The sequence below is a fragment of the Amia ocellicauda genome, chromosome 11 (assembly GCF_036373705.1).
Source record: "Amia ocellicauda isolate fAmiCal2 chromosome 11, fAmiCal2.hap1, whole genome shotgun sequence".
Lineage (NCBI taxonomy): Eukaryota > Metazoa > Chordata > Actinopteri > Amiiformes > Amiidae > Amia > Amia ocellicauda.
In genome coordinates this window covers 24,479,681-24,492,789 of record NC_089860.1, presented here as the reverse complement: position 1 = coordinate 24,492,789, position 13,109 = coordinate 24,479,681, and positions in this window count along the sequence as shown.

The window sequence follows — 13,109 nt, the reverse complement described above, 5'->3', positions numbered from 1 at the left end:
CTACTATTTCCATTAGTACTTTTACTTAAAGCAGCATTGAGCTATTTAGCGTGCTGGCAGGGGCACCATCAAATATAAACAAGTAGAGACAATGTGTTGTTACATGCTAATAACACTTGATTTATTATATATTATCTGATGTGCTCTTGACTGACATTACAACCCAGCATAGCTTTTTAAAAACAAGATTTGAAGCTTAATCATTTGTTTAAACCTTTTATATCCTGGGCCCCCCTGTAGAACTGCCCCTGCTCTCTGCATGAGATATGTTTCAAGTGCACTGTTGCTGCTTAGTTCTTATTTGTTCAGATATATTTGAATTAAATAAAATGGGGGGGATACTTCCAAGGAGGTATTTGACTTTTTGCGTGGTATTAATCGACTTTCCATGTGCTTCCCAGTGGTGGTTATGTTGTGCTACAGCTGTTGTGTTGGTTTTGTTGTGTTACATGCTAATAATCTACATGAACTACTTGTCTATGGTACAGGGGACATGAGAGAGGGAGTCAGAGAGCAATTGCCAAAATGGTTAATTTCTGTAAAAAATATAACTAGCTGACCGATGCTTCAGTGTGCTGGTGAAATTAGTCTTTTCTGTATGACTGATCTGATACCATTTGTATCACTCTGTCTAGCCCCCTCAGCCACAGCAGTAACTGACAATATAATCACCCTTGTCACCTTTTTATTTGTTGATGCATTTATTCGCTTAACGAAAAACTGTAGCTGACAGCCCCAGGGCACAGCATTACAAGCCAGAGCGCTGACTGACCCCTGGACACAGTTCAGCTCCCGGGCCGGTGAGCGCGATGGCAGCAGCGCTCGGGCAGCCTGAGACACGACTCCTCAAGTGGAAATTGTTGATTTCAGCTCAGCCCACACAAGCAGGAGCACTGAAGACTGCAAAAATAACTCCTCTTACCAAGACAGGCTGCCAGTCTGCCACAAGAGTGCGCTCTTTCCTGCAGCATCGCTTCAAGCTGGCATTTCTCTCCTGCTTGGTTTTCTCGTGTTGAAGCTCTACAGTACAGCTCAATCAGGGGCCTGTTTCCTTTCTGCTTTCCTACAAGTCCATCATCCTGACTGAATAAGCTTTCCTGCTTTCTTTCTCTTACACTAATCTACACTGCACTACTGTCATACTATGGCAAGCCAAATTATAATTTAGAGATATTTCTAAATACACAGTAAGTCATTTGCAGATATCTCTAAATGATTTCAAGATATCTGCAAATCATTTAAAGATATCTGATTTAAAAGTACATTTCGAGATATCTCTAAATGGTTTGCAGATATCTCAAAATATTTGAAGATGAAATGCATTTAGAGAAATCTATAAATGATAATTTGGCTTGCCATATAATACACTGGATGAACCTCACCCTTCAGGCTTTAAGTCTAAAATTGTCAACATCTACAGAAAAAAACACATTAGGGTGGGTTTTATTCCCACAGTTATAGTCCCACAGTGCACAGCATTGGCAGTTATCTGGTATTTGCATTCTTTTGTATCTTTTTGTCTGTACATACAATTTACTGCTTGTTTTGTTTGTTGGGGGGCGGGGGTTATTTTGACTTTTGCATTCGCCTACCAACAACACAAACAAAAACAAACTGGTGAAAAGAGGTGCGAAGTGATGTGGTCACACCTTAAAAATGTTCCACAGACTCTGTGTTACTTGAGAGAACATGTCGGACAGAACATCGAGTTCCACTGCCTGGCCCTGTTCGGTGGATTTGAATAAAGTTGCTCTCCAGTTTTACATATGATTCCATCAGACCCACCCACACACATTCACAAGCAATAGATCTTAAAAAACGAATTAAAGAACACATACAATACCAACTCACGATAACAAATTTGTACAATTGAGGAAACAAAAATAAACACACACACACAAACAAACAAATACAAATCAAGGGATGCCCAGACAGTATTGTCCCACTCCATTTCAGCACAAAACAACCTGTACAGAAGAGAAAATGCTGAGAGATGCAGCTGGGAGATTAACTATGTGCCTCTGCTGAATTATTTTGGACAATGGGTTTGGAATGGGTTATTTATTTATTTTATTGTATGTGATTTTATGACAAAAAAAAAAAATATATATATATATATATACCTACACCGATCAGCCATAACATTATGACCACTGACAGGTGAAGTGAATAACACTGATAATCTCGTTATCATGGCACCTGTCAGTGGGTGGGATATATTAGGCAGCAAGTGAACATTTTGTCCTCAAAGTTGATGTGTTAGAAGCAGGAAAAATGGGCAGCGTAAGGATCTGAGCGACTTTGACAAGGGCCACATTGTGATGGCTAGACGACTGGGTCAGAGCATCTCCAAAACTGCAGCTCTTGTGGGGTGTTCCCGGTCTGCAGTGGTCAGTACCTATCAAAAGTGTCCAAGGAAGGAAAAGCGGTGAACCGGCGACAGGGTCATGGGCGGCCAAGGCTCACTGATGCACGTGGGGAGCGAAGGCTGGCCCGTGTGGTCCAATCCAACAGATGAGCTACTGCAGCTCAAATTGCTGAAAAAGTTCATGCTGGTTCTAATAGAAAGGTGTCAGAACACACAGTGCATCGCAGTTTGTTGTGTATGGGGCTGCGTAGCCGCAGACCAGTCAGGGTGCCCATGCTGACCCCTGTCCACTGCCGAAAGCGCCTACAATGGGCACGTGAGCATCAGAACTGGACCACGGAGCAATGGAAGAAGGTGGCCTGGTCTGATGAATCACGTTTTCTTTTACATCACGTGGATGGCGTGTGTCGCTTACCTGGAGAACACATGGCACCAGAATGAACTATGGGAAGAAGGCAAACCGGCGGAGTCAGTGTGATGCTTTGGGCAATGTTCTGCTGGGAAACCTTGGGTCCTGCCATTCATGTGGGTGTTACTTTAACACGTACCACCTACCTAAGCATTGTTGCAGACCATGTACACCCTTTCATGGACACGGTATTCCCTGATGGCATTGACCTCTTTCAGCAGGATAATGTGCCCTGCCACAAAGCAAAAATGGTTCAGGAATGGTTTGAGGAACAAAACAACGAGTTCAAGGTGGCCTCCAAATTCCCCAGAACTCAATCCAATCGAGCACCTGTGGGATGTGCTGGACAAACAAGTCCGATCCATGGAGGCCCCACCTCGCAACTTACAGGACTTAAAGGATCTGCTGCTACCGTCTTGGTGCCAGATACCACAGCACACCTTCAGAGGTATAGTGGAGTCCATGCCTCGACGGGTCAGGGCTGTTTTGGTGGCAAAAGGGGGACCTACACAATATTAGGCAGGTGGTCATAATGTTATGGCTGATCGGTGTATATATATCAACAGTGTGGTTGCTGGGGAAAATATGTATATCCCACAGACACACAGTACACAACTAAGCTTTAAGTGTCTATTGCAATGTGACACATTCAGGGACCATATTGCAGACAGAGTAAAAGAAAACATTCTCATGGTGGGGGGGGAAATGACACGTTAGAGAAAGTGGTCAATATAAAACTGACTCAGTGTTGGCAAAACAAACCTCAGAGCCTTTGAAATCCTCAATGATTTAACCAAACGCCATAGGGTTTGTTATTGAAATAGCATGCTTATTAAGACATCTGTTTGGTTAACTCTGAAAAAATAACTCACATATACAGACAAAGCCTTCCGAGACCATAAACTGTGAGAGACAAAATCATTCTCTCTGTCGCTTGTGGCCGTCCTCTCAGAGGAAGAGCAATTTGTCGTCTTTCATAGCTGCTGCTGTTCCCCCAATTATGAACCGAGGCTTGACAATTGCAGAGACAGCTGGAGCTACAACATTAGAAACAGCAGCGGTCGAACCCTAACTTATTCAACCTGTGTAATCAGCCAACCAAATCCCTGCCACATCTCCTGGTTTCCAATTTCCAATGTGCGTGAAATTGCAAACGAACCCCATATTGTGATAGTTTACAAGCAACCCACGGATTTGTAAATAAAAAGAGAAAAGAAAACACATTTCGCCATATAAGTATATTAATATATTACAACATATATCATTTCCAATAACAGTTTTTATGTATATGACCTTTTCCAGCTTTTTAAAAAGAACGGAACAAAAGAATGAGTGACATGCTGCCCCCCCTCTCAGCTCGGTGTGGGGCTTGTTGTTTTTCAGGAGACCTCACAGGTGTGTACTGTAGTGACCTAACATTAAAAGACTGCCAGACTAAACTGAATGCTGGACACAGCTGCTATGTTCATGGCAACTGCAGTAGCACGCCATGAATACTGTGCTTGGAAGAGACAGAGCCCTCCATTCACAGCTAATCCTCCCTTTTGGACTCTTATCGAGGTGTTTCTGGAACCCTGGGATACGACATAATAATCAGTGCTGCTTTATGTTGTTGGCAGAAATTGAACAGGTCATTTAATCAAACTCTGCCTTCTGTACATGTAAGCGCTGGTTACATTTGTATGTATGAAGCTACAGAGAGGATAAGACCCAATGATGATTCAGTGGACTTACATTAGTAAAGTAGTTCAAACATTGCACTTAGCTGCTGTAACCGCAGCTGTAGCAAACCAAATTATGCCCCAATGAAGACTGAAAGGGTCTACCCACTTCACAAGATGTGGTTTAAAATGAGGCCTTTTTATACGTGCATTAATTAGCATTTAAAAATATTTGTTTTTCTTCCCCAGGCAATTTGGCCTGCTGCTTTAAAATTACCTGCAAGAAATGGGTCTATATAAATGCTCTCTCATTTTAGTACCGGAGAATGTGTTTCCAGACTCTTTTTATGGCCGCATTTAAAATCCAACCTGAGCATTTTACTGGGGCAGAAGGTCTAGTAAATATGTGCCTGACAGAGCCGCAGCGAATAGTTATCATCATATTAAAAGAAACATAGACCAAACATAGCATATTAAATAGTACAATATGGGCCTCTGTGCAGGTGACTTTCCTGAGTGGACATTCATAGTTGGCAAGCAGTAGAAACATAAATGCTCTCGTTTTCCTTCAGTGAGTTTCTAAGCACCCACCCTGCACAGAAGACAGCAACCGTTTCATATCCTTGCTTTTATTTGTGTTTCTCTCAGCTAACTTCACCTTAAATTCACTGCAAAGATGAGGGCCCAGGACAAACAACACAGTTAGGCACCGTTTAACAGACCTAGGAAATTGATTAATCGGGAGTGAATAAAAATTGGCACAAGACGGCGGGGGGGTTTGGGCATGGCTTTAAAAGAAATTAAAGTTTCCATAGTGTACTATTACATTACTCTTTAACCCTGATGTCTAGCTATTTGATGCCCTTAGCTGCAAATAGCAAAATCAAGGCTTACATATACGAGAGAAACTTGTTGATGTTACTTCTTTTCATACACACAGACCATAGTGATACAAATAGGCATAAACGCTACACTGTGGAATGGCATACACTCAAAATGACAAATGTAATTAATACTCAGATAGCACACCTTGTCTGTCCCCAATGACATGCTGTCCCCTACGACATACGAAATGTTGCATTTGTCACAGCTTGAGTATCATGTTAGGGAACACAGCGTTTCTGCGGCTCTGCACACCCCTGTTCCTCCTCCAGGTTTACTATTGCTCAGCAGCTCTGCGAATTGCATTAACACGTCTCCCCGCTGTTATTCTTGAGATTCTTGGAGCGCTCTGATTTTAATGACAAGGGACCACACTGTGACCACCTGATGTTTCTGATTGATATCAGATTAAGCAGAAATGGGAGGGGAGTGTGTGTGTGTGGGGGGGGGTAGCTCATTATGACCCTAATTGTGGACACTGTGTCAGTTTACTGGGCAGTAATGTAAATGGAAACACGTACAGAGTGTAAGTCATGCTCACACAACCACAACAATACATACTTGAGTCAGCACTGTCTGAATTCCACTGTGTGCCTGCTTTCCAAGTGTTTTCTTTTTTTTTAATGCAATGTACTCCTGTACTGGGAAACTAGTTTAACCAAGGATCATTGAACTGGGAAAATATCAATTTGGAAATTAAAGCACTTCACATCTCAGCACAGGACAGCCATTGTTGAGGAACACCAAAATAATCTTCTAAGACATTCAGTTGCTGCTGCTTACATTCACAAATTAAAACAAACAACTTTTTCTTGTTTCTTCCTCAGCTGATATCAAATGGCAGGGGACACATGATCAACTGATGATAACCACTGAACACATCCGTAGATGTTTCTATGGCAACAGGAAAGGACCTGAGGTATCGGCAGGGGAGGCTAGGCAAGAACATCCCATCCTAGACATCATCATCATCATCATCATAATGATAATAATAATACAGTTACCTATCAGCATGCACTGTGCCTCAGAGGCCGGGGTTTGGGAGAAGAGAATGACAATCGATCCAAACAAAACTCCGGCGCAGAATAAAGAAATGGCCTCGTTTGGTTGTTAAACATCATTAGTTTGTTCATCCTTAACAGTTTGTTAATACTGTTAATCTTCTCCAGTCTGGGTTTCCTGCTCACCCAGTTGGTTTGCGTGAGAAAGGTGGGGGTGCCCAGTTCCTCAGTACCACTGGCATGGTCTCACACAAGCCCCCTGAGAAGTGCTAGTCTGGCTGACACTAAACTCAAGTTCAACTCGAACGGTAGAAGAAAAACCCAATTCAGCTGTGCTGGGAGACGAGTCATCTGACGCTGGACAATCCGCGCCTCTGTACAAATTTACGGTGAGACAACAAGACGATTGGGTTGTGGTTATTGTATTTATTACTTACTTTCAAAGCAGATTCCTTTACCCAGGGCAACTTACAGTTGTCCTTAAATGCACACATTTCACAAGAAAGTACACAACCACCACTTTATATATTCAATATTTCAACACCTCAGGGCCCTGTGTGAAGCACAATGGTCCGCCAGATGAGACAGATCGGGGTCTATGTAGCGTGTGTCACTTGCACACCTCAACACACCAGCAGCAGAGAAGAGCAGTGGAGCTTTCATTGCAATTGAGGTAATTGTTACCTGCTTAGCCCCGGCCCAGCCCTACCCCATGTTGCACTGCACTAATTTACTGTGTCTGATTAATTAGTCTGATGGGTTGGCCAATCAGGCAAGGGATACTGTGGCAGCTAATTGTGACTTCCTTTGGTCACGTGGAGAGCACACAGCACCACAGAGTCCAATGTGAAGCTGGAGAGTAGTTCAGACAAGATAAGATACACAGCCTGTCCCAAGTTTGTGTAATTATGTGCCTCGTAGTGAAAACCGGGCTGGGGCCCAAAAAAAGAAATCTGGTCATACATTTATGTCTTACACACAGGGCAGAGAATTTATTTTAATATGACACACAATTAAGATGTTCTAGCTCTGCTGCCTTATTAGGCAAGTGTTTGTGTTAATGTGTCTGTGCTCCTCGTCCCCATATTTATTTAATATATGTGTGAACGTCAGTAACAAAGAGAGGTGTGCTGGATGGGAGACATGAACTTGGAGCTGCACAGGGAGTGGAGCTGAGCACTTGACTGCTTCAGCCTTCTTTGAAAGTGCAACTTTTCAGAAGAGCAATAATAATAATAATAATAATAATAATAATAATAATAATATACATACAGTGAAGGAAAAAGGTATTTGATCCCCTGCTGATTTTGTACATTTGCCCACTGACAAAGAAATTATCAGTCTATAATTTTAATGGTAGGTGTATTTTAACAGCTCCTTTGTTGTCTTGGCTGTGTGTTTTGGGTCATTGTCATGCTGGAATACCATCCACGACCCATTTTCAATGCCCTGGCTGAGGGAAGGAGGTTCTCACCCAAGATTTGACGGTACATGGCCCCGTCCATCGTCCCTTTGATGCGGTGCAGTTGTCCTGTCCCCTTAGCAGAAAAACACCCCCAAAGCATAATGTTTCCACCTCCATGTTTGACGGTGGGGATGGTGTTCTTGGGGTCATTCCTCCTCCTCCAAACACGGCGAGTTGTGTTGATGCCAAAGAGCTCGATTTTGGTCTCATCTGACCACAACACTTTCACCCAGTTCTCCTCTGAATCATTCAGATGTTCATTGGCAAACTTCAGACGGGCCTGTACATGTGCTTTCTTGAGCAGGGGGACCTTGCGGGCGCTGCAGGATTTCAGTCCTTCACGGCGTAGTGTGTTACCAATTGTTTTCTTGGTGACTATGGTCCCAGCTGCCTTGAGATCATTAACAAGATCCTCCCGTGTAGTTCTGGGCTGATTCCTCACCGTTCTCATGATCATTGAAACTCCACGAGGTGAGATCTTGCATGGAGCCCCAGACCGAGGGAGACTGACAGTTATTTTGTGTTTCTTCCATTTGCGAATAATCGCACCAACTGTTGTCACCTTCTCACCAAGCTGCTTGGCGATGGTCTTGTAGCCCATTCCAGCCTTGTGTAGGTCTACAATCTTGTCCCTGACATCCTTGGACAGCTCTTTGGTCTTGGCCATGGTGGAGAGTTTGGAATCTGATTGATTGATTACTTCTGTGGACAGGTGTCTTTTATACAGGTAATGAGCTGAGATTAGGAGCACTCCCTTTAAGAGAGTGCTCCTAATCTCAGCTCGTTACCTGTATAAAAGACACCTGGGAGCCAGAAATCTTGCTGATTGATAGGGGATCAAATTCTTATTTCCCTCATTAACATGCAAAGCATTTCTTTGTCAGTGGGCAAACGTACAAAATCAGCAGGGGATCAAATACTTTTTTCCCTCACTATACATAAATAAATACATAAATGACTGCAATCAACGAGTGCATTGGGTTATCAATGACCTGCACAAATCCTTCAACTGCTATCACAATAATATCAAAGACCCAAGTTACAGAGAAAAGTTACGCCAAAGGTAACGCCCGTTTCACTGATTCAAAAACAAACACACGTCTGTTTTTCACAGCCTTTCCGAAGAGACAACAGCATTTTATCAAGACAGCAGTATGTGGCGGTAACATGTAACATGAAAGCAGGGTGACAGCTCTCGTTATTTCTGGAGCCGATGTGAAGCAATAAATGTCTGGGTTAATAACCGTTACGTTCGTTAGTTTGTCTCACATCTCGCCCTGCAATTTATTTGCATCAGTGGAAGCAGCAATGGCACCAGGCAATCTATTGAAATGGGGACAATTAGGAATAATAGAAAACACTCTAGGGGTCACATTTCTGCCCGATTCACAGCAGAAATACATTGATGTATGATCTTCATGACTCGCTCGGGCCTGATGTTTATTTAGCAATGTTCTCAGTTTTTAATTCAGTCCTCAGGTAAAACACTCTTCATTTACACAGTTCTATTTTAATATTCCCCATTATGCTATGATGAAGCCGTGGAACATGAAGTGCTCAGAGCCCTCTCTGGTTCCTCTCCCCCTCAACCTGCTATTAGACTGTTATTAGTCTGTGACGTTAAAAAAAGTAGCACCTTAATTTCCAGCATCCTGCAGCTGGAGTCTGCTTATTTAGAAGATGCATTTGAACGGAGGTTATAATTTGTTACGTTTGGCGTGTGCTATCAGACATTTCAATATCTTGGACAGGAACCTATTCAGTGATGCACTGAACACTTCTCGTTCTTCTTTTTTTAAAGTTTCATGTTACTCTTTTATTGGTTCACTGTGGTATAATATTTATGATTTGTTCCCAACATCACTCAGCATACACAGAAAGAGGTTAAAACATATGTTATTAAATGAATTTGAAAAGAAGGTAGAGTAGGATGGAAGATTAATATATATAATTATTTTTAAAGTCTTTGCCTTCTTGTATTAGAATGCTTTGGTACACTTTTATCTCTCTTGGCTACGTTTCCCTGTGGTGAGTGATCAGGGGAGATTGCCTCATCGGTCTGAGGCAATCACCATATTTATTTATTTTCACCATATAGAAGCAGAAGGTGGGGTTTTACTTTTTGTGGGAAGGCACCATTTACCCTCAGTTACCCAGTGACTCACTCAGTGCTCAAACGTGCACTTGCTTTCAGGATTGTATAAAAGGCAGTCAGCATCACGCTGCACAAAATGTCTGCCGATTGCTGATGAATTATTGTGTGAATACAACAGCAACAACACTTGAATATTTCACCCGCTTCTTAGAGTCTGAGCTCTGGTGCTGATCACATATATAAGTCCCTAACCCCAAGACTAGTCTGTAACCCTGATCCCTAACCCTGACTCGAACCCTCACCTTAGCTGTTTCACAGGTGCGCTATCACAATGGGTGTTATCAATGTCTGCCCACTGCTGTTCAATGTGTGATAAAGAGGCATACGTTCGGGTGCTAAGCAGAGCATAGCAGGAGAGCTGGACACGGTACGGATATGTCCGGTACGTGACTGAAACATTCTGTCCTAAAAAGCCTGAAAGACTCAAGAGAAAGCGGCTTCTGGGTGGGTAGATGCAGGTTTGTTTAAAAATGTACATATAAACAAATAAAATCAAATAAAAATCCTACCCTGGAGGCCTGCCACACGGACTCTGTGTGAGTATGAAAGCGAATCCTAAAGGAAGCGGCCCATCAAGAGGACTTAGCACTGTTTATGCAGAAGATGAAGATGAATGAATGTGAATACCTTTCAGGTGAAGGAGTTCGAGAGGAAACACCGAAGAGTGGCCAGCAGTATGAAATAGCTTGAGTGGAGTTTCCCCTTTAAAGTGTCTGTTTAAGGGTGATTCATGCAAATGTTTCAGCACACCCAAGTCAATTTACCTCTTAAGGGAAAAGCTGGTGCATTTAATATTTAAGTCATGCGATTGATATAGTGTTTGGTACCACATGTTCCAAGAAATGTGTTCCAGACGTTTTCCACATCTGTCTGGTGGTCTATTTTTTGTTTAATGAAACAAAGGCTTATATATGTGTTTCTTAACCAGGCTGCAGTAAACAGAAACACACGGAAAATAAAGCAGTTGTTTCCAATTAGGCTGGAGTGTGGAATGGTATTTTGTTTTAGTTTTCTTCTGCGTAGATTAAACCAACCCTGGCCCATTTTCTCAAAAGTGTATCTATTATGCACAATGGGAAATTATGGTATGAGTATTTTCTTTCATTTCTGATTAAAATAAAACACGAAAGTTAAACTGCAGCATCATAGGAAGTAATAGGATTCTTTTACTGGTATTTTTATTTCAGGGCATTTCTTACACCATTTCTTCTTTTGTAACATGCCTCTCAGAAACACGAAAATACTGTTTTACAGGAAGATAAACTTTCATTCCATTTCTAAGAGAAAATGTAACATACAGACATGGACGTCAAGCTGTTTCATCCGCACAAAGCACCCTCAGTCTTTTTTCCAGGTATCGTCACCAACATCGCCTTTTGTGGATCCACTCATGGATGAAAGCCTCCCTATGATGTTGCCACTTGTTTTGATCCACAGCGTCTCTTTCCCAGGTTACATCAAAAAAGCTTCTGATTTCATCTTGGTCCCCATCTTCTTTGATTTTCATCTCATGGTCTCCATATGATATGTGTTTGGGGGGAGGTGAATTAGAATTGAAAGGTATTTACTAAACATGGCTCAGAGAAGCAAATCAAATTATTTATGAGCTGTGCACGACAGATATGTGCTTATTTACACAACAGCTTTTTTCGAAGCAACAGCTTGTAATAGACTGCTGTGCTGTGGCGTTCACAGGAATGTGTCAGAAGTGTCTGGAGAGGAGCTGAGATTTGATATGCAACTGCTGGGCCTGGGGGAGCTTCTGTGCTTGTGTCTGTGGATAAGTGCAGTACATCTCGGCTTAAGTGGAAGTGCTTCATAATGGACTTCCCCTTTTTTTTCATACAAATATACAATGGCAACCAAAGCAACTCCGGCAAACCTTCTGCAACTACTGTATGTGTGTGGTTTGTTTCTTTGTTTGTTTTCAGGTACTAGATTTTGGAAAAGTATCAAATTTAAATATAATTTCTCTACACTGTTGCCAATTGTAACGCATTGGCTGGCGCATTGGTGCATTGGCTGTAGCACAATTCTTGGGTATCACTGTACAGATAACTCTGGTACCCCTGTAATGACAGATACACATGAACCACACCTGCCCCTAGCTACACAAAGCCTTGATGGCCTGGCAGCCATTGTCTGCTGCCTGATATTCTGCTTATCTTAACCCCTGCCTTAGCATTGTCTTCACGATGCGTCTCCTCCACCATATAGGTATTCAACGTATAGATTAAGTTGTACTGGTCCCAGTTTGAGACAATAAGCAGCAGCAACAAACTATTAATAATATCAGAAAAGGAAAATCCTAGAGGGTTACTGTTGTAAAAAGCCCAAAGAAACCTCATCATCTTAAAAGTCATGACAGACCAAGAGAAATCTCAGGCACAGCCCACAGCCCTCAGCCTAACCTCCTAACCTCCAACACACTCCCTGAAATCACACATGATCTAGGTTTAAACTTTTGTGAACTGTGGCATTGAAGGCAGTGTGTTTTTAATCTGTCACCATGTGCTGACCATCAGCTGGATGTTTTGTTGATCTGGCATGACCTGAGCTTAGCTAAGCTTCCCTGGTAGGAATTGCTGTGCATGTGTTACTCTGCCAGCTATGCCATTCACACAGTTTGGAGGGACACTTTGGTCACTCTGGCCACATATACCTCCTGGATGGACAATGGGGTCCATGTGCTTGAGTGCTAGTTGCTGCATCTCGCATGAAGTTCACAGCAGGTTCTGGCACGAGTTCTGCTGCACTGCGGCCTGGTCCACATTGAGAACAAATAAGGAAGAAAGGAAATAAACTTTTTTCTAAACTGATAATGCCTCAATACAGAGGTTCAAGAGTTTTACCATCCATTCTACAAGACAGATACTAACTAACTAGCTAAATACATAAAATACAGATCTGGGAAAGGAATACAACTGTGCAACTTTGTTCTCAGTGTACAGTTTGTGTTTGCCTGGAATTTGCAAAATAAAACAACACCAAACCAGGTATGTTTGTTGTCTTAATCTAAGATCTATGCAAGTAATTTTTCACTGCTTGTTTTTTGTTTTTGTTTATCTTATTTGGTTTTGTTTGTTGGTTTTAGTCCGAGCAGGACACCCACTTCAGAAAACAGCCAAATGTGTATGGCCTCGAGGGAAATGACCCTGACTCCACGCA